Consider the following 25002-nt stretch of genomic DNA (forward strand, 5'->3'; position numbering starts at 1 on the left):
TGTGGAATCATAGCAAACTCCAATTTTTTTTATAAGAGCTGGAGTGGGTTGAGTGATGGTCCCCCCCAAAACAGGTCCACATTCTAATTCCCTGAACCTATGAAGGTTACCTTATTTGGAAAAAGAGCTTTTGAAGATACAATTAAGGTATGGACTTTGTGATGAGGAGATCATCCTGGATTTTCCAGTGGGCTCTAACTCCAATAGATGTGTCCTTCTAAGAGTAAAGATTTGACACAAGCAGAAATGGAAGAGGAAATATGATCACAGAGGCAGAAACTGGAGGGGTACAGGCACAATAAAGAATGCCGGCAGCCACCAGCTAGGAGAGGCAAGGAACTAGTTCTCCCCAGGAGCCTTGGGAAGGAGGAAAACCCTGCCAAATCTTGATTTCAGATTTCTGACCTCCAGAACTGTGAGACAATGGATTTCTAGCATTTTCAGCTACATAATTTGTGGTAATTTGCTATAGCAGCCACAAGAAACTAATACACCAGTAGTACATTCAATTCCCTCCATTTATTGGTACCTTTACTAGTGTCTGCAGTTCTGCATGAGGTATCTTAAAAGTCTTTCCCTTTCCATGCTCTTGCACATCCTTCTGGAATGCACTCTATGGTAGTAGTACAAACCATTACAACCACATTTCTTATAGATTGTATGTGTGAAATCTGCAGACCTCAAAAAGTATTTGATCAAAAACAACCCTTGAATTAGTGATTTGTTTCCTTCCTGAGTTCACTCATTCAACAAATTCTTGTTGAACATCTACTATGTGCCAGGCATTATTCTGAGTAATGGGAATCCAGCGAGGAAGAAAATGAGCAAAAAATCTTGCTCCCGTACAGTTTTCATGGCAAACAACAGGTAAAATAAAGAAATGAAATATGTAGCATGTTGGGAGGAAATAAAACTATAGAGAAAACTCAAAGAAGAAAGGGGGACAGGGAGTGGAAGTTCTCTATTCCTAAAGGATGGTCAGGGAAGGCTTTATTGAGAAGGTGACCTTTAAGAGATGGAACAGAGAAACAGAACCAATAGAAGCTACAAGATTTATTATAAGGAACTGGTTCACATGATTATGGAGGCTGGAAAGTCTAAAATCTGCACAGCAGAGATGTCCCAGTTCAAGTCCAAAAGCCAGAAGTTGCTGGAGAACCAGGAAAACACTTCAATTCAAAGGCCATTAGGAAAATTTTCTCTTTGTAGGAGGGTCAGCCTTTGTTCTGATTGGATGACCCAGCAGATCCGATGGTAGCTAGGTTTAATATTATGTGTCATACATACACTCACTTATAAATGAAGAAATGGAGCTCAAACAGTTAAGTAACTAGTTTCACTAATAGAAACTAAGCATCAAACAGGATTATGGTAGACTCTAAAGTCTACTTTCTTTTCATTTATTTATTAAATTTTTTCAGTACTTCTAAAAAATGTGCTGGAGCTGTGGACTCCCAAAGATTCAGGGCTGATCTGTGTGTATGTGGAGTGGGGGGGGTCAACATATTTTCCCCAGTGTTCTGTTCACACTTCATAGAACCACAGAGAATTCTCCAACATTTGTAGGGCTGCTGTGAGAGCCCATAAAACTGAATTGAAGTAGCAATAATGGGATCTTCTCCTGTATGAGCCCAAGCACAGCCCTGCACCCCAATCAGCCAGTCCAAAAATAGTGTGAGCTTCTAAAGATGAAAGAGACCTGGTCCCTGCTTTCAGTTCACTGGTAATCTCATTAGGGAGATACAACCAAGTGAAATGACGGCTCTGTGACATTGACATAAGTAGACAGGAGCCTAAAAAAAAAAAAAGAGCCTAAAAAAAAAAAAAAAGAGTACTTGGTCTGCAGAAAGTACCCAAGGAAAGGAAATTGTGAGTTGAGTGGAAAAAGATATTGCAAGAGGTCCAGGGAATGTGGAAAGTCTGTAAAGGGACAGGCTTGAGCAAATTATCTTAGAGCAAATCATAGACTCCCTCTTCACAAGTTCCAAGTTTTCATAACTTTAATAACTTTAGCCAGTATGTTTTTCTTTGTTTTTGGAGACAATAAATTCATATATGCTATAAGAGCAAATTCAACATGTAATCTTTCATTGATTTGATTTTCTTTTTTATTTGGTAGATACTACTTCATACTGAATCTCATCAAGAATAATGTGACCTGATTCACCCATCGTACTGAATGACTACCCCCCCCTTTGTGAATGGTTTTTTGTGGGTTTTTTTAAGAGAGAGAATTTGCACGTACACACATGCGCAGGAAAGGGTCAGAGACAGAGGGAGAGAGAATTCCAAGAAGGCCCCTCACTATCATGACCTGAGCTGAAATCAAGAGTAGGAAGCTAAACCAAACTGAGCCACCCAGGTGCCTCAATGATTTACCCCTTTTTAAATTTCATATCAGATTTTATTTTATATGCAGGCATAGCATCCCACTATAATTATAACTGAAAAAAAACTAACAATAAAACACTTTGTATAAGCATTTTCTGTTATTGCAATCTGCAGAAGTAGTCTACTGTTATCTCGCATGGCAGCTTCCTTAAAACATGTGAGTAATGGCTATTAAGTCATTTTATGGAGTTATTTCTAAAACAATATGCTTTGTCATGTTACTTTAATTACCTTTAGCTGTAGCTTTATTTTAAAGAACAGAACCCCTTATCATAACTGTTATAATACAGACAAATTCTTTTTCCCCTTGTGGGAATCATGAGACTAATGTGTTTGCCTTTTCCCTTCTAAAATAGATCTTTGTTAAAAAGAGATAAGTACAGTCACATTAATGGAAATCAGCAGTTCTCTTCATTCTGTGTTGAATCTCGAGCTTTTACTGCCTTTCTAGCTCTATCCTTCCATAAGACAAATCCCTTTGCTGGCAGGGGCTCTAAGCATGGTACGCATGTGCATGCAACTCCTGATTTATAATCTCTGCCATTATGCTTGTGCTAATTGATATTAAAATCAGAATTCCAGGCTAGATGCTAATAAAGGAAATAAGTTCTGAACCATGCAGATCACAATTTCTGACGGTTTTGTTCCTGTGCATGGAACTAACAGGCTCTGCAGTTCCAAATTCAAATTCTCCACTGACTCTCGGCTCATGTCTTTGAATGTGTGATTCATACTTGCGGTAACTTCTCGGAGTCATTTCTTAGGGATGTTGAACTTGCTTGGAGGGGCTTTAATTTGATTCTTTAGCTTTGTGCAAAGAGCTAGTTATTTGATGTGGTCTCTGGTTTGGAGTAAGAAGGGAGTAAATGTAAATAAGGCATTAGCCTTGTCCAATTGCTATCAAAGTTAGAATTAATAGCCTACGTCTGTAGTTTTGAAAGCATCTTGGCTTACGTGGTCACGGTTGCAAACTGTAATAAAATTGGAACAGAACAAGGAAATGATGACATCAGTGTAAAATAGAATGAAATGTGACCACTGCAAATGCCATGCTTTACAATATTCTAAAAGCCTGGAGAGAATGGTAAGGGCCAGCTTACTCATGCATAGGGATAGGTAGGTAATCAGTAAAAATGCTTACATGGAAAGTGAATGATGTTATTTTTAATGCAGATTTTTAATATTTGGATCAATTTTAGTGTTCTTTGTGAACTTTATATCAAATAAACGGTCAGAGCTATTTATTATCATTTCTTGCTAATGACTACTGGTTTTGACTATTTGTCTAGACTTACAAGTAATTCAGAAGGGTGGTTTTGAATCATATAAAGTGCTTTGTGGAAATGCAAAATCTCCTACTGAAGTATTTTTTATTTCATATTGAACTAAAGAAAGTGTGAGGATTTAGTACCCAACAGGTTCAATTCATGGACTTGACAGTGAAATGATTACAGAAAAACAACAGGCCAAATCTGAAAAGGAAGAAATCATAAATTCTGAATATATATTCTTTAATTGATGTTAATCGCACATGAACTATTTTTTTTAATATCAGAAACCACACGCAATTCACCAAAATGAAACTGTGAGTATTGGAGTTTGGAGAATGACAGTATTTCGCCCTTTTGTATTTTACCAAGTTGTGGCTAAATCATGACCTGATAGCATCATCTAGACAAAAAGTTTGAGGAACTTCCATATTGTGAATATAGAGAACCTCTGTAAGGCATTATTTCAAAGTTAGGACGTCCTGGTTTTGGAAAATTTCATTTTTTGAAAATTAAAGTTAGACATTGGCAACCCAGTGACTTCTACTTTCCTGCTGGAACAAACTTTAATATTAGGCCAGTAGTTTTAGGCCAACTTTTTGATTTGACAAGTTTTGATATGCTTAAAAACCAAACATTCACCCCCACCTTAGGCATATTCACTTATTTATTCATTGTATGTTTTATTTTTTTAATTTTTTTAAATTTTTTTAACGTTTATTTATTTTTGAGACAGAGAGAGACAGAGCATGAACGGGGGAGGGGCAGAGAGACAGAGGGAGACACAGAATCCGAAGCAGGCTTCAGGCTCTGAGCCGTCAGCCCAGAGCCCGACGCGACGCTGGAACTCACGGACGGCAAGATCGTGACCTGAGTTGAAGTCGGACGCTTAACCGACTGAGCCACCCAGGCGCCCCTCATTGTATGTTTTATTAGATTAACATATACATTCATTACAAATAAAAGTATATAGAATATAGAATATATTTTAAAAGTATAATGGCATAATCATGAAAAAGGATGAAAATTGTGTTTTCTTTGTTAATATTCAAATGGCTCTTTGGCTCTCAAAGTGAGAGCACATGTGTTTGAACAGACTTCATGATTTCCAGTCTTAGTTTAACACTTTGATTCAGAAATTTAAAGCATTGGCTCTAAGTGTAGGTATTTTTTCAGTGCTTGGTTTAGTAACCGTCCCTGCTGGAAGAAAAGATTCCTCACATAGATTTGAAGATTGAAATGGAAGAATGCATCTCAGCTATGTTTATTGTATCATTACACCCCTTTCATTCATTCCTATCCACCAATAGGTGCTTAATTTTTAAGTGCTCTGCTAATTATACTGGCTTCACACTTTTGTTAACATGCTCTACACTTAAGGCAAGGTTTGTTGTTGCCTAAGAGAAGTAATTCATATTTCAAAGAGCTTTCTTAATAATAGTATTTTTTAGACTGATCCTCCTGTGATATCTAATTGTTATCTCATGATGTAATAGTAAGGGAAAAGTCAACTCTGCCAGCTATTTATTGTTTAGCACTTGTATAATTAGTAGTATGGTCCATCTCCATTTTTTTTGCAGGGTTGGTTTGGTTCAAATAGGGAAAGTAGCCCATAAATCCACTTAACCTGGCCACATGGGTACTGAACATATTGCAAGATGCCAAAACTGAACATATAAGCAAGGGTTCCACTGTTCAGCGCTCAAAGATGTGAGACCCTCCTCTTTCCTCAGAAGGCCTTGAGCCCTGTGTGGCACCCATAGACATCTGGCAAACACCAGCATCAAACTTTATAATAAGTATGAGTAAAGCTAAATTTCTTGCAGGTGGAGTTTCCTAGTATTCTTTTCCCATATTCCATTGGATCATTTTTCTAAGTATATTCTGAGCATAAACATGCCTCCTTGGAGGGTACAGGTTTAGAATACTAGATCATTTTTTTCTTCTCGAGAAAACAGATCATGAGTTCTTTTGGTGCTTAGAGAGTTCTGGTATTTTGGAGGCAGGAAAGATGCTTGAAATGCCCATGTTGTACGCATTATCTCTTTGAATAGATCTAAGCATATCATATCTGTTAATTTTTGCTTTATGTAGTTTGAAGATATAATTATTAGGTGCATACATTATTTAGTATTGTTATGTTTCCCTACTACATTGATTTTTTTATCAATACAAAATGTCCCTCTTCAATTTTTCTTGCCTTAATGTAATGCTATCCAATACAGTAGCCACTAGCCTAGTGTGTCTATTTAATTTTAAATTTTAATTTTAAATTAAAGATAAACAGATTTAAAAATTTAGTTCCTCAGTTGCTCTAGTCACATTTCAAGTGCTCATGAGCCACATGGTTAGTGGCTACTCTATGGTATAGCACAAAGAACATTTCTATTATCCCAGAAACTTCTATTGGACAAGGCTGGCTTAAGCTACTTCATCTGAAATTAGAACAACTACACTTGGTTTCTTTTAGTTGATGATTGCATGGAGAATTATAAAAATCCACAATCATAGATGGAGCTTACCCTCAAAAAGCAGGAAAAAAAATCAATAAGGATGCAGAGCATTTGAATAACACAGTTAACCAGCATAATCTAATCCATGCATTTAATACATTAACTCCAACAACAGTATAATACATATTCTTTTAAGCACATACTGAAAATTTACCAACATAGGCTCTGTTCTAGGTCATAAAGCCAGTCTCAAAACCTCAAATTATTAAAATCATGTGGAGTATACTCTTTCACCATAGTGGAATTAAGCTAGAAATCAATGATGGAAAGAAAGTAGAAAATCCCCAAGTATTTGGAAAATGATCAACATGCTTTTAAATAACCCAGGGGTCAAAGAAGAAATCAAAATTAAAATGAGAACTATGTATTTTGAACTGAACAGTAATGAAAATGCAACATATTAAAACATATGAAATGTGGTGCCTGGGTGGCTCAGTTTGTTAAGATCCAACTCTTGATTTAAGCTCAGGTCACAATCACGTGTTTGTGAGATTGAGCCCCTCGATGGACTCTGTGCTGTCAGCGCAGAGGCTGCTTGGGATTCTCTCTCTGTCTCTCTCTCTCTCTCTCTCTCTCTCTCTCTCCCTCCCTCTGTCTCTGCTTCTCCCACAATAGAGCACACACACTCTATCAAAAATAAGCCTATTATATATATGTGTGTGTGTGTGTGTGTGTGTGTGTGTGTATAGATATATATACACACATATGAAATGAAACATATGCAATGTTCGGAGAGCAATGCCTAGCTTTCCATGCATATACTAGAAAAGAAGACAGGGTGATACTCAGTGCCCTAAGCTTCCATCTCAAAAAAGTAGAAAAGAAACAGCACATTAAAACCCAGAGAAAGTAGAAGGAAGCACGTACTAAAAACAAGAATGGCAATCAGTGAAATAGAAAATAGGTGCGACACATGAGTGACTCCGTTGAGCAACCAACTCTTGATTTTGGCTCAGGTCATGATCCTGGGGTCACGAGATTGAGCCCTGCATGGGGCTCCAGCACACTAAGTATGGAGCCTGTTTAGGATTCTCTTTCCTCTCCCTCTGCCCCTCTCCCTGACTTATGCTCTGTCTCTAAAATAAAAAAAGAAAAGAAAATAGGCAATAATACAAAAAATCCAGAAGGCAAAAAGTTTTCTTTATTAGTCAAAAATGGTTATTACAATTGATAAAACCCCCTGTAACATTGATTTATCTCTAATGAACTTAATTGCAATCATTGCTCGGGTAAGTTCTTTGAAGCCATAATTTGCTAAACTTTCATCCACATCCATTCTCTTTCCATTATGCCAGGCTTTTTAAAAGCCTGCTTTTCATCATTAAGTTGAAGCATAATGATATAAGAGCATAATCAGGATAATAAAAGTACTGAAGGAAGGCAGAGCATTGAGAGAAAGCAAATCTGTGAACACAAGAAGCACAGGGGAGGTGACATTAAAATGAGTCTTTCTAAAGGACAGACAGTGTAGAGAGGGAGGGACAATTAAGTATTAATTTTTTAAAAGATGAAAAAAAAAGAGCTTCTCCCCTATTTCACCTTTCAGAGAGGTAGGAGAAAATGATTGACAGGACACAAATATTGGTTTTAACAGTGGGGACAGAACGAGTACACTTGACACCAAGTCTCACTACAGGGGGAGGCTTTGATTACTGAAGGCACACTTCAGGGAGCATGTACCTCCATAATCATGAGCTCAGCAGAACTGGGAGCACACAAAGGCATCGCATCTACAGTCTGGGTTTGGCTACCACCATACTGGTGTAAGCTACTCACCAGTGCTTCTCAAACTTTAGTGTGCATGCAGACCATCTGGGGATCCTATTAAAATGCAGGTTCTGGGGCTCCTGGGTGGCTCAGATGGCTGAGTGTCTGACTTTTGATTTCAGCTCCAGTCGTGATCTCATGGTTTGTGGGTTCAAGTCCCACATCAGGCTCTGTGCTGATAGCATGGAGCCTACTTGAGATTTTCTCTCTCCCTCTCTCTCTGCCTTTCTCTCTGTCTCAAAATAAATAAATATAAAATAAAATAAAATGCAGGTTCTAAGTGAGTACATCTGGGTGGACTTTATAAGAAGTCCACATTCATAGTCTGACTTCATAACAAGCTCCCAGATCATGCTGATGCTGCTGGTCCATGGACCACATTGAGTAGGAAGATTCTAACTCAGAAGTCCAAGCTAGCAGCCCAAATACCAAATCATGACACCTGGCTTGTGCAGTGTTGGTGCACACAGTGTGGAATTAGCTGCTAACATTTATGAAGTGTGAAATTTCACATAAGCATGTGAAGCTTCCCTTGAAATCCAGGAAGTGCTGGCCAGAACGGGCCTGCTTCCATGCACGGCAACAGTTAGCTGGAGAGGAGTAGAGGCTGTCACCCTAAAAAGGCCATAATTTACCTTCTGCCATAAGCCCCACCTCTATCACCCTGACCCCTTGTCCATCATCCCTGGCACTTGTTCATTCTGCCATCCTAATCTCAAAGGCTCTCAACCTTGCCTTAAATATTGGAATCACTGGGGAAACTTTGAGACATACTGTTGCCTGGGTCCCCTATCCAAGATCTTCATGTCTTTGCTTTGAGGTGAGGCTTGGGCATTCAATAAGTTCTCACATGGTTCTAATATGCAGCCAAGGAGAGAGCTTCTGTTTTTTATGGTTTTTTTTTTGTTTGGTTTTTGGTTTTTGGTTGTTGTTGTTGTTTTAGAGACAGAAAGAGCATGTGAGCAGGGGAGAGGGGCAGAGGGAGGGCATCCTAAACAGGCTCCATGCTCAGTGCAGAGCCAAACTAGGGGCTCGATCCCATGACCCTGGGATCATGACCTGAGCTGAAATCAAGAGTCAGCCACTCAACCAAAAGAGAACTTCTGTTTAAATTAATTTAGTAACCACTGTGGCAAGATTCTTAGCCGCCATCTTCAGAAATTCTGATTTAGGAGGTCAGGACCATCCATCCCCTAATATTTGCAGGACCAGAAAAACAAAAAGTAAAACCTTTTTCTCTTCCCACCCCCACCCCACCCCTGTTCTTTCCTGTGCCATAAAGGATCGACTGTGCATAGTTGTGGACACCCAGGCCCATATATCCAAGGTCTGTCCTTCCTCTCCTATAAAAGTCCACCCCTAGGGAACCCCTCAGACTCAAGTATGTGCAAAATGACTGCAAGGTCTGCTCTCAGGAGGACTGACCATGGGAAGCAGACTGTGAGGGACTGTAAAGGTGGCTTGGGGCCAGTTATAAGGGAATTGTGGTAAGCTGGTAGGTTGTTTTCTGACACCAACCAGTTTTCTGAAACCAGCTGGATGTCCTACAATTCAATTCAATTCTGATGCTAACTACCAGGAGTTAGCACACACTCTATAGCTTCAGTCCCATGAGTCTACCCCCCTTGATATGCTAGGCCACCCATACTTCTGACTAACTGGCTATAAATCAGGGGTTCCCACAACCCCCTGCTTTAGGAATGTCTCACAATACTAACAGAAGCACTTATGTTTATTGAGGTATACAGGGTGAGGTCTGGGAGGTACCGAGCAAAGGAGCTTCTGTCCCCAGGAGTTGGGGTTGTGCCACCTCCCAGCATGTAAATGCATTCTAAGACCCAGAAACTCTCTGAATGCTGTTGTTCAAGAGTTTTTATAACCCAGTCTCCAGCCACCCCCTTTCTCTAGAAGGTGGTACTGGAGACTGAAAGTTCTAATGCTCTAATCACTTGGCCATCAGCTCATCCTGAGGCTATCCAGGGGCCTTACCTTAAGTCACCTCATTGACAAAAGCTCAAATGTGATGAAAGGGACTCATTATGAATAACAAAAAACACTCCTATCACTTAGGAAATTACAAGGGTTTTAGGAGCTTTGTGCCAGGAATTAGACACAAAGACCAAATCATTTCTTATGACAATCCACCTGGGTATCTCCACGTTCCAGAGGTCGTGTCTCCAGATGAGCTTGCCCTGTGAGGAATGTGTGTGTGAAGGAGGCTAGAAAGGGCCCATCAGGACCCAACCAATGGGCCCTTTGCCCAGATCTAAGGGTGGCTTTCTAGAAGGTCAGGGGTGGGCCGGAGAGTCTCATTCACAGTCTCTCCCAGGAGATTCTGAAGCAGGTGATGCACAGGGTTCACGGGGAGAGACAAAAGAAGAAAAGTTTTCCCCTTTCTCCCTCTGCTTAACAGTTCTCAGTACCAGTCAGATCCTGGAAACTGCACTTGGAACGTCAAGCTAGGAATTTGTCCTGCTTTTGCAAATGGATCATGTTTGGGGGGAGTTGGAAGCCAAACACACTTGGAGTCTTCAGTCTATCCCAGGAGAGAATGGCTGCAGGCTTTGAGAAAATTAGAGAGATTTAGGCTGGCTGCACCCTCTGCTTCTAGGAGCTTTTTTCTGCTAGAATGCTATTGTCATATGTGGTCTGAGAAATAAGAGAGAAGCCAGATACCCAAGCAGGCACTGCATCCAGCTGGGTTTTCCCCCAGAAAGTAAATCTAGCCCTGGCTTCAGGATTTTGAGATAACGGGAGCTTATTTGATTGAGTTCTTTCTGGGTGTGCAAGCAGTGTCTGTGAGGCTGACTCTACCATCTTGATGCTATGTGAGGAAACTGAGATACAGAGACTGGCCATGGGCCCAAGCTCATGCAACTCTCTACTGGCCAGAGGTGAATATGAAGCAAGGCACCTGGCCCTAGAACTCATATTCTCAAACCCATTAGCCTACATGGTCTCTATAAAACACATGTGTTTTAGGGGCACCTGGGTGGCTCAGTCAGTTAAGCATCTGACTTTGACTCAGATCATGATCTCACTGTTCATGAGTTCAAGCCCCACATCAGGCTCTGCTCTGACAGTGTGGAGCCCACTTGGAATTCTCTCTCTCTCTCCCTCTCTCTGCCTCTCAAAATAAATAAAACTTACACACACATGTTTTAAATCTACCCCAGATTCAAGTTGAGAGCTGTGTGATTCCCAGCAGTTTCCTTTCTTGAGTGCAAAGGAGGTTGCACTGTGCATTTCATGTTTGTCACAGCCTTAGCAGACCCGGTAGCCTCAGAGCAAACCAAACCACTCAGAAATACCCATGGGCACATTTTCTACTTCTGCTTACAAAGCCAGGAAATGTGTTCAGCGTTTAAGGGGCTATAGTTGTATCAATAGTGCTCATGAATCATGGATATGCAGGAGCTCCCAGGGGCCAATATTCCTGAGAAACCAGACTGGACTCTCCTTACTTGGTCAGGAAAAGATAAAAGGCTAAATTATCCAGGGCAGTTACTTGATGATTCCCATCCTAAATATCTGAAGAAATAGGCATGAGAATTCCTCAGCCTGCTCCAGGAGCCCAGTCTCTGGCAATTCTATTCCAAGCAAAAATCCATAAACCTAAGGTTACAAACTGGCAACTGGGCTGAAATAACCAGCGGACACAATTTATTGGACTCACACATTGTTATAGTGGGGTTTTTTTTCTTTGCTATTCTTTTATTTTCTGTTTGAATTGGTTTCCAACTTTTAAAAATTAGGAAATTTCCTATTTTAAAATGTTTCCAGGCTTCTTTCGAAATACTGGAAGACCTAGCCATTTTGGGTAAAAGTTCCCACTTGGCAGTACATCTCTGGACCTGGGGAGTGAGCTCCCCTTTAAATGGGCATATGTGCTCCCTTTAGCCACAATCACCACCACTCATTGTTGCCTTATAGCCACACAGCACCATCACTGTTGCTTCTTCACCTCTCTTCCTCCTATAGGCATTAGCACTAATAACTGCTAACTTCCTGTTGTTCAAGGCCCCTTGTAATTTATGACACCTATTATTTGCTTGTATAAGCCTTGCCTCAAAAGGTCACACCAGCCTAGTAGATGGTTATTGCTTGGGGACTTATACCAGATTGAGAAATAACCCTGAATGCCCACCTGACCTGCAGTCACTAAATGCTTTACCCTAATGGCATGTATGGTTTGCTTTATCCATGCCAGTTCCAACATGTGGTGGTAGATGCCTGGGGCTTTAACTTGATAAGGATTCCGTGGCTACCTAGGCTCATCCTGAAAGACTGCCATGATTGATTAGTGATGTCTGCCATGGTCACTGCACTGCTGCCATCAGCCCTGTGCTTCCATCCCCACTTCCTTTTTTTCTTCATTTTGTAGTTCTTTTCCACCTCTTAATTTTTCAGGTGTTTCAGCCACATCTGGGTTACTAAGTGTCGCTTCTAAGCTATAGCTACCAACATTAGTGAATATCTTCTCGTTACATCTCTCAAAAGACTGGTTAATTGTTTTACTAACCTCTAATTGAAGAACTTGAGAAAATCACCCCATTGCAGAGTGTTTTTCCTCGTGAACAATGAAACCATCTTCCAGGACTGAGCCGAGGAAATCCAACCCCCTCTAACCAGGCAAGGGTCTATTGCCAGCCTTGGGCTCTTCCCCTGGAAGTGAGAACAGCCTCTCTGCCCACTCTGTTTAACTACCTTATTCCCCTTGCTCTGGAACTGATGTTGAGGCCTGTCCCAAGAAGTGGAGGTAATCCTCAATGTGCAGGACCCCAGGCAGCCATATCCTGATGTTCTCTGTGTTCTCAGGATGGGCCTGGGGGGCCAAGAAACCCACTCTTACTGTTCCATTGCCTTCAGAAATCATATCAGCCAAGGATCAGTCTTAGACAAAGAGCAAACTATGAGGAAAGAGACATTTACCTTTTCTGGTTAAGTGTGGTTATGTGTGGACAGGGTGATTTCTACAGCCTAAGATTAGAACGTGCTAGAAGTCACCACAAACCCCCAAAAGCTTTGTTTTCTCTATCTGATTTCCACTGCTCTTTCATCACTTGTAATGTTTATTGTTTTCTTATAATGTTGTTCACTTGCCCTTTCTATCTCCCCAGTGCTAGATACTGTAGGTAATGGTAGCTTAGCATAACAGCATGATCATGTCCCTGGTCATCCCCAGTGTCCTGGAGGTGGGCTCTGATTTTCTCACTGCTCCTGGGTGGTGGACAGAAGTTACAGGGTCTTTATATTGCAATAGTCCTTATGAACAACGGGGAGACAAGGGCCTGGGAGGTAAAGTGAGCATCACCCAGCTGCTGAGTGGAAGTGTCCTTAATAACAACTTCTAGCAACTGCATGAGTTTAAATACAACACAAAAACTCATTTACATGTTGAAGTTTCTGAGAAGTGGCTTATCCAAGAAAAAAAAAAAAGCATTTATCAAAGGAATGATAAGGAGTAAAGTAGAACATTAGTCCATAGGTGAAAACCCATGAGAAAAAAATTAAATGCCCAAGTCATTAAGTGCATGGCTTGACAAATTGTTCAAAAGGTTGGTTGAGGGTCCAGCTCTTGATTTCGGCTCAGATCCTGATCCCAGGGTCGTGGGATCAAGTCCTGCATCAGGCTGCTCACTGAGTGTGGAGCCTGCTTGGGATTCTCTCTCCCTCTGCCCCTCCCCATTTGTGCTCTCTCTCTCTCTCAAATTAATTTTTTTTAAATTTTTTTAATAAAAGTTTATGAAATTACCTCTTACATCAAGATACAGAAGGTTATCAGCATCACAGAAGCTTCCCTCTATGCTCCAGTCCAATCAATACCACTTCCATCTTGAAGTAACCACCATTCTAACTTCAATATTAGAGATATTAATATTAGTCAATATTGAGATTAGTTTTTCTAGAAGTTTCAAAACTATATTTAACAGAATCATACAGTCTGTAGTCTTCTGCATCTGGCTTCATTTTTTGTTGTTATATGTAGTCATAGTTGGGTTTTTTTCATTGTTATATAGCATTTGAATACATTACAATTTATTTATCCATTCTACTGTTGATACACACTTGGATTGTCTCCAGCTTTTGACTATTATGAGTAGTGATATTATGAATACTTGTACTGCAGAGAAAAAGGTAAAGACTTAAAAACAACTTCCTCTGAAATATAAATTCAATTCAAGCAAAGAAAAGAATGCATTTCCCAAGAAACATTCTCTTCTGTATGAATTTCCTAAATGATGACACACAGAAGGGATGCTTTCTGCCCCTTCAACGATCTCCTCTACTGAGACATTTTATATGATTGAGTGGGCTCTGGTCGAAGCATTATTCTACAAAGAAAAGGCTTCCCCCAAGCTCTAAATGTTTACTTGTACTTGTATTTCTAGTACTTGAATGTACCATTTCACCACTAGAGGGCAAGAATGACTCCACAATGCTTGGCTTTGCCAGACTTGCAGTCAAAATGATTAATCATGGTTGGGTAAAAACAAGAAGCCAGGGAGAAAAGGGGAAGAGTGCACATAGGCAAAATAAACACCCATGGTCTTAAAGTGTTCTGGGTAAGGAGAGTATGAAAAATGTCGCCCATGAGTCACTTTCTGACTTTCTTTCCATCTTTCCTTTCTCCTTCCAGTTCTTAAAAACCAATTCCAGGATCCTAACTTGTTGAAACCACCAGTGGGGTGGGACTGGGTCAAACATATCTTAGAGGATCTTTTCAGCATGGCCCAGAGCCTTGATTAGGGAGGGAGGGAAGCTTATGAACTCTCAAACCCCCACGGGGTTTCGGGCAAACAACAGGGAGCCCTGCCATGTCTTCTTCTTACAAGTCATATTTCTTCCAATAAAACCACAGTGTTGACTAAAGTCAAGGCACCCATGGGTAAGGCTGCCAGCTCTAACACCTCTCCTGGCTCTCCTCCTCTCCTCCTATCCATCCCCTTTCACCTCCCACAAACTTACCCAACATTACAGACTGAGATGTGTTGTTTTTGCGCGGGGGGAGGGAGTAGTGCGGGGTCGGGGGGAGCAGGGTAGAGAAATTCATTATGAAGCCAGTTGCCTTCGGACTATTTATAATAAATTTCTACTAGAAAAGGACATTTGGCTGACAACCATTTTCTTCTGCCTGGGCATGACCAAATACAGTAAGAATTCAAAATGAAAACTGAAAAGCGAGGAAGAAGAGTCTACAGCTGGAGCAGTCTGTTTTCACATCCCACGCTGGCGAATGACAAATGCAGAGAGGAGCCTCCTGTGTATTCCCTGTCCCCATTATCTCCTTTTGCTTCTCTGAAGGGCTAAGAAGCCTTCGGTGTTAGCCAAGGCTCCTTCCCGCTGCAGCTTAATTTTCCTTGCATAATTTTAAATACAGATCATGTCTACAGTGCAGCAATTAATGGATAGCCTAAAGACTTATTATTTCAAACTAATTGATATGTAGGAAAAGTTTAAATAACATAACAGAGAAAGGGGAAATTTTAAGTGATGTGTGCACAGTGAATTTTGAATTTCTTTTTTGTTGTGAAAGTAGCAAAAACATCTGATTAATAAGGGGATGTGACCAAAATGTAGAATTGATCTGGAAATCTTTCCCTACTGACATTCTTGAGTATGTGACTGGAACAGAGCAAGATTCAGACATTTCAGAAATGGGGAGCAAAGGGAGGGTTCAGGTCCTTCGTCCCCACCCCAACCAATTCTAGAGGATTATCTCATACGAGAAATGAAGGCCAGGACATATTTCAAGTTGTGTTCTTAGGTAAGCAATAAGAAATGGGAAAATGATGCTAGTATTTCCATTGTAATTCTGTGGCCAAATCCCCCTCTTGAGGAGGATTTGTACACATATATTCACCAACAGATATGTACTAGAGTGTTCATAGCTGCAGTGTTAATAATAGCCCCAAATTGGAAATGGGCAAATGTCCATCAAGTGTTACATCAGTAAATGCAATGTAATATATTCATACAGTTTAATGCTGTACAGCAATGAAAATGGACATTCCACAATGGATGGTTTTCACAAACAAAATTCCCTCTTTAACTTGGAGGGAAGTCTATAAAGGCCAAGTTCACCCAGCTGCAACAGAACTTATTCCAAATCATCAGCTCTTCCTGACCCAGGATTCCCTCCAACTTCTACGAAATGCAAGAAATGTTCTGTAATTAATGACATTACTGGCAAAACAAAACAAAACAACCCACCTTTCTAATTTCCCCACTCTGCATTCTAGCCAGTTTAATTGGAAAATTCAGAACATAACCAAAGAAAGAATACTTTTCAAGTGAGAGAAAGGAAGAACATCTTATTTTAAGAAGCAAGTGAGAAACCTATGATGCGAGACTATGATGGCAATGTTTTCAGCATCAGAACTAGGCATTTGTAAGGAAACAGAATTCACGCCAAGCATAAAGCATGGAGAAAAAAATAAACTACCTTTAAAATGTACTTTTTCACACTGTATTCATGTCATGAAAATATCTGAATGACTTTGACCAAGTCACTTAAACATTAAGGTCTTCAGTCTTTTCAAATATAAAATTGCCACATGGATTGGTGACTTTTCAGGACCCCTCAGTGTTAACCATCTACTTTGTTTTGGTAGCCCTGCATAGGTTTAAATAGACATCAGGTATACAGAATTAGATAAATAGTAATCCTTAGTTAATGATACACCCTTCTCATAGGTCCATGTTAAGACTATGCTGGTCTATTTGTAATATAATAGATACCAATGATATAATTACACAACACAAAAACTAGAACACTGGTTTCTTCCTGGTCTGGTACCCCTGCCTCTCTCTCCCCACCTTCTTATCCTCCAAGATAAATCTGAATATTGTATGTATATTTTTTTTACTTTTATATTTGCATAGGTATAAGCAAACATGTACATTATACATATATACATATATATCTACATCACATGCATGTGTATTCCTATGACACATTATTTTTTGGTTTTAGTTGTTTTCAACTTCATAAAATAGCATCATATGAAGTTAAAAGTATCATACTGAACTATAATATATGTAATAGTATAATAGTATATAGTATAATAGTATATAGTATAATATAATATAGTATATAGTATAATATAGTATAATAGTATATAGTATAATATATAGTATATAGTATAATATAATATAGTAATAGTATATAGTATAATATAATAGTATATAGTATAATAGTATAGTATAGTATATAGTATAATATAGTATAGTATATAGTATAATATATAGTATAATATAGTATACTATATAGTATATAGTATAATATATAGTATAATATAGTATACTATATAGTATATAGTATACAGTATAATATAGTATAATATAGTATAATATAGTATCGTAGTGTATGTAATTTTTTTAGGTTTATTTATTTTTAATTTTTTTATTTGAGAGAGAGAGAGCACTAGTGGGGGAAAGGGGCAGGAGAGAGAAAGAAAGAATCTCAAGCAGGCTCCACCCTTGGTATGGAGCCTGACACAGGGCTCAATCCCATGACCCTGGAGTTGTGACCTGAGCCCAAATCAAGAGTCAGACACTCAACCAACTGAGCCACCTAGGCCACCCCTATACTGTATTTGATCTTTTGACATTTACGTTTTTCACTTAAAAATATATTGATAAACCCAACAGAAATGTACACATATATTCAACAACAGATATGTACTAGAGTGTTCATAGCTGCAGTGTTAATAATAGCCCCAAACTGGAACTGGGCAAATGTCCACCAAGTGTTATGTCAGTAAATGCAATGTAATATATTCATACAATTTAATACTGTACAGCAATGAAAATGGACATTCCACAATGAATGGTTTTCACAAACAAAATATTGCATGAAAGGAGCCACACACAAAAAAATACACACAATTTCTTGCATTTATATGGAGTTAAAAAGATAGCTACCTGGAGTGGGGGACAGGGTGGCAAGTGATTGGAAGATGGTAAGAGGGGAACTTCTGGAGTGTTGTTCTCTTTCCTGATCTGGATGCTGGTTAAATGGATGTGTTCACTTTGTGAAGAAAAAAACCCCACAAATCCATACATTTATTATATCAGTCACTGTTGATACCATCCACAAAACTCAGCGACTTAAAACAATAAATATTCAATATTAGTCACACGTTGGTGAGCTGGGACATTCTTCTGTTCTTGATTGGACTCACTCATGTTTTAGTTAAGAGTCAGGTACACAACTCTGCTGATCTTCACTGGACCCTCTTTCAAGTTTGAGGGTCAGCTGGCTTTAGGCTGGTCTAAAATGGCCTCAGCTAGAACAATCAGATCTCTCCATATGGTCTCTCATCTACAAGTAGGCAAGCCTAGGCTTGTTCACATGTTAGTAATTGGTCTCAAAAAGCAAGAGTGGACGGGAGCCCAGGAGGCACTTTGAGGAATGCAACAGTATCACTTTTGCCATATTATATTCACACATAAAAAAGGCACAAGTGAGGAGTGAGAAAAAGCAGTGCTTTAAAAAATCAATCTAATACACATATGGTTTATGCACTTTTCTCCATGTATATACTAAGAAAAATTTTTAATAATTTATATCTCTATATGATTTATCTATATTGTTGGATGTGGCTCTAGGTTGTTTTGACTTCTAACGCTATTCCATGAATATATTACAGTTTGTGTATCCACTCTCCTATTGATGGGCATTTTTAGAGATTTTTAGGTTGTCAATGTTATAAGATCTGCTATGAACATTCCTGCACATATCCCCTTATACACAAACTCCATTCAAGAGTTTTTCTTGGCTGTATACCAAAGCATGGAATTGCTGTGTCTTAGGGAATATGAGTTTTCAGTTTTACAAAATCATACTACATTATCTTCCTAAGTAATTGTACTGCTTTACATTTCCCTCAGTAGTATATGAGAGACACTATTGATCCAGACACTTGCCAACAGTTGATATTCAAGTCAGTCATGTTAATATTTTCCATTAAGATAAGTGTAAGATAGTATCACATTGTGGTCTTTATTTGCCTTTCTGTGATGAAGAGAATGATCATCCTTTTGCGTTTTTTTTGTTTGTTGTTGTGTAGGTTTGGGCCATATATGTTTCTTAATTAAATACTTACTTGTATCTTTTGCTTGTTTTTTAAGCTGGGTTATTTTTCTTATTGCTTGATAGCTATTTTTTACATAGTCTCAATACTATGATTTTGTCAGGTGTGTGTGTTGTGAACATCTTTGCCAGTTCACAACTTGTTTCTCACTTTATCGAAGGTGTCATTGGATTAACAAATTTCTTAATTTTAAGTATTTTAGTTTTAATTATTTAATTTTGGCTTTAATGTTTAATGTTAACTATTAAGGCTTGTTTATACCCCAAGGTCTGAAATATATTTATTTATACTTCTTCTAAAAATTTTAAAGTTTTAGTTTTGCCCTGTAAATCTTTAATCTATCAGGATTTTATCTTTGTGCATGGTGTGGGGTGAGGATCTAATTTCATATTTATTTAAATAGTTGACCATCTTTTAAAACCTTATCTGTTAAATAATTTCTTTTGTTTTTCCCATTGGTCTGCCATGCCACTATGTTCATAAATCAGAGTTTCATACATGCATGGGTCAATTTCTGGGCTACATAGTCTATTCCATTGGTGAACTTGTCTAGCCTTGTGTGTGCCCCAATCTCTTGATCGCTGTAACCCCATAACACAACCCGTATCTGATAATATACCCCTCTCTATTCCTAACTGGCTCATGTACTTCTAAGGCCAGCACTCAGGAATAGTGAGCTCATCCTTGATTGTCTCAGTAAAAGAAGCACCAGATCTGGAACTTTTTAATAAATATCATCTGCTGAAAAATAGAAAAATACTTTAAAATAGCACAGCCTACATACTTGTTCATATTTATATCCACATTATGAAAAGCATAACAAATATGTTTAAACCCACATTTATTAAACTCTAATATGTGTATGAATTACCTGGAGACCTTGTTAAAAATGTAAATTCTGATTCAGTGGGTCTGTGGTGAACATGAGACAATGCTGCTGGTCCTAGGACTATACTTTGAGTATCAAAACTTCATAGGGGCGCCTGGGTGGCGCAGTCGGTTAAGCATCCGACTTCAGCTCAGGTCATGATCTCGCAGTCCGTGAGTTCGAGCCCCGCGTCGGGCTCTGGGCTGATGGCTCAGAGCCTGGAGCCTGTTTCCGATTCTGTGTCTCCCTCTCTCTCTGCCCCTCCCCCGTTCATGCTCTGTCTCTCTCTGTCTCAAAAATAAATAAACGTTAAAAAAAAAAAACTTCATAAAGTGATTTTATCCCACACATCCGGCTGGCTATCTTTTGAAAACATTTTGAATGTTTTACCTCATTCTTCTGTTAATTCAAGAACCTTGTTTGCTTGCTTGTTTTAATCTCGCTGGACATTTTCAAAATTCCTTCCTAATTCTGAGTGTTAGGTATTTCTTGTTGAAAATTTTTTTCCAGTATAGACTCAAGTTGAAATCTCTTAGACCAAGTGAAATATTTTCTTTCACATGTTATGGATTATTCAAGTGAGTAAATATCTACTTAAATGTGATAAGACCTGGATAATACAGTGGGAATAGGAGAGGAAAGAAAAAAAAAACATAATATCCTGTTCTCCAGTCTACCTACCATGATAATATATATCTATTTTGCCCTTGGTCCCCTTTTATTCTACAAAAATCTCCCACTAACTTTCTATTCTAGCAAGTCATTGAGGGAATACAAATATGTAAGCTTCTCGTTAATGCTTGGTCAAAGACGAGGTTGTTATACATAATTGGAGACTGTCGTGTAAGAATAACTGAGTTTGAATTCTGACTTCATTATTTACCAGCTGTGTGACTAGCTGTGTCACTTAGCCATTAAATAATAATAGTATTTACTGCCCAAAATAATGTGAGGCAATCCATAGGGAGAATCTATGCCAGTCACTTAACCCAGTACCCAGCATATAATAAATGTTCAATAAATATTCATAGTCCTAGTCATTACAGAATAGTTGCTAAGGGCCTAGAGGAAGAAAACCTTTGTGCTTAAAGCACTGGCTATTAGTTTCTTTTCATGTCTGGTAACTATAGACTTGGGTTTCATGGAATAACTCAGAGTCAAGTCTCCACACAGTGATTCACAATTCCCGAATCAATAACATTCACTGATTTGGCAGTTGACTTGCATGACTAGTTCATGTTATTATAGAATTTTACCTTGGCTCACCAATTATGTTTTAAGTTTCTAACCCATGAGAAACAACTTATATACTATTCAGAATCCCCCAAGCAACTCCCTCAGAGCCAATCATGTATATTAGTAGGTGCTCAATAATATTCATTCATCAATCCAATAATTAGTTGAAGTAATCCACATATGTCCTTAGCGACCCAAGCTGGGTGAATCAGGAAAAGCATCTTAAGGCTTATTCTCTTCAAGAAATTGGCATAGTATCAGTGTGCTCACATTTGTTTCTAGAACATGATTTTCCTTATGTTTTAAGAGAACTCACAGGAAGATTCCACATACTGATAGGATAGTCATTAATTAGTTTCCAAGTTCAATTAGAAACTAAATAATCCCAGCGAGTTGCTTGACTTTCAATACATTGTTTTGACCTCATAGTAGACACAACCTTCCTAGAAAAGTCCCTACCATCATGGTGTCCATGTTTCACTTGACAGGTTTGCGACTCTATTCTGTTATATAGTTTCTAAGGAAGTTGGCTACTGACTTATTAAATAACTATTAGACATAAAAATAGATGTTTTAGGGAAGGAGGAAAAGAAGGTGAACAAAAATTTGTGGACAAGTAAAGTGGAAAGATCACCAATTCTCTTTCTGACTGTATTTTAATCCAAAAGACTATATTTTAAATCAGATTTCATGTCTTGATCAGTGACATTTCTACTTGAAAATATTGATTGCGTTTGGCCCACAAGTATGAAATGCAAACATGCTTGTATAAAGCAAACAAGTTTAATTTGTGTATTTGTATTAATGACATTTGATCAAGGCACAGGAAGTGTTAGTCAAGAATCATGCACATAATATGTTTGTTTGAGATGTAAATGATGGAAAAGTCATTAATTGTTGAGATGGGCCATCTTCTTTGAGACAGAGCATTTGATTAAAAGGTAGGCTAAAGAGGAAAAATGCCAATTAACTTTTGCTTCATTTGAAAAACATTGAAAATATGCATTTTGACAGATATTAAATATGTATTTTAAAGCAAAAGCCTTTTATTTTAAATATGCATTAATTGTATCTCTGATATTATGATTCAATTATTATGCAAAAGAAATTTTCTTAAAGATACTGTTATATTTTCACTATTAAATCCAGTGCAGCAACATATTTCCTCCTGTGGAATACATTGGTTCTTCTTTTGATGGGATAAACTGTTTTTAGAATATGCTCACTATATCATACATTATTTATTCGTCTCCATGTTCAGCATAATTTTTCTTGACAGCCTTTCTTTCACTTGAAATGTTGTGTAACAAAAACAGCAGAACCAATTGGCATTCGAGTTTATCCCTCTATTCCATATGCTCCTGGATGAATGGGCATCATCACTATGCTGGGCACATTTCAGCCACAGCCTTTCTTTTCTCCTGTACAACAATTTCTCTTCTTACAGAAATAATTTCAGAGCAGTTTGGACTCCTGTTACGTTCTATGTGACCACTGAGATTAAGGTCTATACAGTGGGGCCCAAAGGATAGCCACATTCAGATTTACTTGGATTGCTGCTTGAATTTAGTCTGCTTTAAGGCCAGTTAGATCTATGTAGATTTAGAAAGGAATGTATATTTTTCATTTCAAATATAGGCACTGGATAATTTATGATAGATCTTCAGCTCACGTAGTTTATCAGCAAGTCAAATAATATCAACATGCATCAGACACGAGAACACATCAACCTGAAAACCCCTGCAATTCACATATACCTAAAAAAAATATACCAGCTAATAAATTCAAATTAAGTTGATGTCTTAGCTTGGGTTCCCCCAGAAGCAAACCCTGAGACAAGGATTGGAATACAAGGAGTGTTTTTGAAAAGTGATCCCAAATGGGATCTATTTCTCACTTCCCAGAAACACTCCTTATACTCTACTCCTGGTCTCAGGATCTAGTACACCTGAAACCAATATAATGCCGTATTTTAACTATACTGGAATTAAAATTAAATTAAAACAATAAAAGACAATACAAATGATGACCCGAGAAATGATCCCAGGAAACTAGTAGGGGATAGGAAAGTGAAGCAGGAAAGCCTAAGGCAGCCAATAAAACGTGGGTTTTTTTGTGTTTTTTTGTTTGTTTTTTTATCAAGCAAGTTATAACTGTGGGCAACTGGTGCTCAATCCTGCTAAGGAGCTCCGGAGGAGTGTTTGGAACACGCACCCTAGAGTTACTCTACCCAAGGGTTAAGGAGCTGGGTACACATATGCTAACTACTGGGCGGCACTTTTAGCCCTCTGCCTCTCCACCGGAGAAAGCAGGCAGCTGGAAATAGGGCAGTCTGCACTGCAGTGGTTGTTCTGCAGAGTTCTGTGCTGGGCAATGACAGTCACTGTTATGGTTAGCTTCAGAATTGAGTGAGAAGCCCCTCCCCACCCCGATTCTAATATTACAGCCTTAATAATTCAAATTTTGATGGCATTGAACCCAGCACCTTGTATCTGATACATGTACCTTGACAATAGTCAAATGTATTTAGGCTTACAAATATTTTCTAAGTCTGACACTACTGTCTTGGAAAAATTTAATAGGTAACTGTATGAATGATTCTCAATGATCCATGTATGTGAGAATCGCCTGCAAAGCTTCTTTATGTTCTAAATCAAGTTTGGTTCTCAAACTCAGCCAGAGAGTTATTGATACATGGATGACTGAGCCCTCAACCCCAGAGTTTCTACTTCAGTACATTTGGTGTGGGCCTGAGAACTTGCATTTCTAACAAGATCCAGGTGATACCAATGTTCTGTGTAACCTCACACACTTTGCTTGCCTTACCCTAATCATTTCTGTATTTACCATTATTACCAAAAGAAGTATATTATATTCTTCAGATTAAAAAAATGCTAAAATGTTGAAATACATTTTCAATCTAATTCTAATTGGAAGAGTGCAGCAGAGGAACTTTTTTCTACCTATGAAGAAGTCAGACAACTTAAGGTTGGAATTTTCTGTCCACAGTTGAAAATTTTATCATATCTTTTTGATTGACATCTATTGAAACATGGTATTTATGGTAATGACTCATAAATGAGGATTAGATTGGTAGATTTTCTGAGTGGGATTTTGTATTGCCCTATGAAAATTTACATATGTAATAATGCTTTTCACTGTTGCTGGGCTAGTGATCTCTGCCACATCATGGGATATTTGTAACTTTTAGGTGTTTTATTTTACTTAGCATACAATTAGACAAAATGGTCATGTTTTTTAAATGTAATTCAGGGTTCTCATATTTTTCCCTTTTAAATCATTTTGTAATGTAATTGGATGTGCCACAAGAGTAAGAGGAATGTGACACAGGTGGAGCCTTGATAAAATTAAGTGGAAGCCACCTAGACAAATATACAAAAGGACTGGAGTTTAATGACATCCGGTACGTCAGGTCTTAGATAATCCTATTCTGTGACACCAGGGACAGGTAAACTCTTTTGTGCTATTATTGTATATTGCTTATAACTTTATCATGGTACTTATCTCAGCATATCACATTATTATTTTATGTTTCATATCCTCCTGCTGATCTGGGGACTTGAAACGAGAATGATGTCTCATCCATGTCTCTATGCCTAGTATTAGTCACAGTACTTGGAAGGGTATTCACTACATTTTAGATAAATGAGTGAATAAATCAATACATGTTTGAGTCAGTAAAGGCCAAAAATGTAGGTAAATGTAGAGAATGAGCCATGAATCAGTGGCTTTTGCCATCCAGTCCAGTAATGCAAGTATCAGGTTGCATTTCATGATTTGGGATTATTGTGGCTCTCAGGCTGGCAAGGCCAATGGAGAACCAGAACTTGATAGAACTT

At 38.5% G+C, this 25002-nt stretch overlaps 1 protein-coding gene across 3 annotated transcripts in view; it reads left to right on the plus strand.

Moving 5' to 3' along the window:
- The window catches only part of PLCB1 (phospholipase C beta 1), a 695548-nt gene that overhangs the window by 647974 nt on the left and 22572 nt on the right, over positions 1-25002 (plus strand). Inside the window, exon 33 of one of the 3 annotated variants that reach the window (XM_027069593.2) lies at positions 2120-2953. The exons of the other annotated variants lie outside the window; for them this stretch is intronic. The gene's annotated coding sequence lies outside the window, so the exon portion shown is untranslated. Of the gene's footprint in view, positions 1-2119; positions 2954-25002 lie in introns of those variants that run through there. 3 annotated transcript variants of the gene reach the window in all.

The sequence above is a fragment of the Acinonyx jubatus genome, chromosome A3 (genome assembly GCF_027475565.1).
Source record: "Acinonyx jubatus isolate Ajub_Pintada_27869175 chromosome A3, VMU_Ajub_asm_v1.0, whole genome shotgun sequence".
NCBI lineage: Eukaryota > Metazoa > Chordata > Mammalia > Carnivora > Felidae > Acinonyx > Acinonyx jubatus.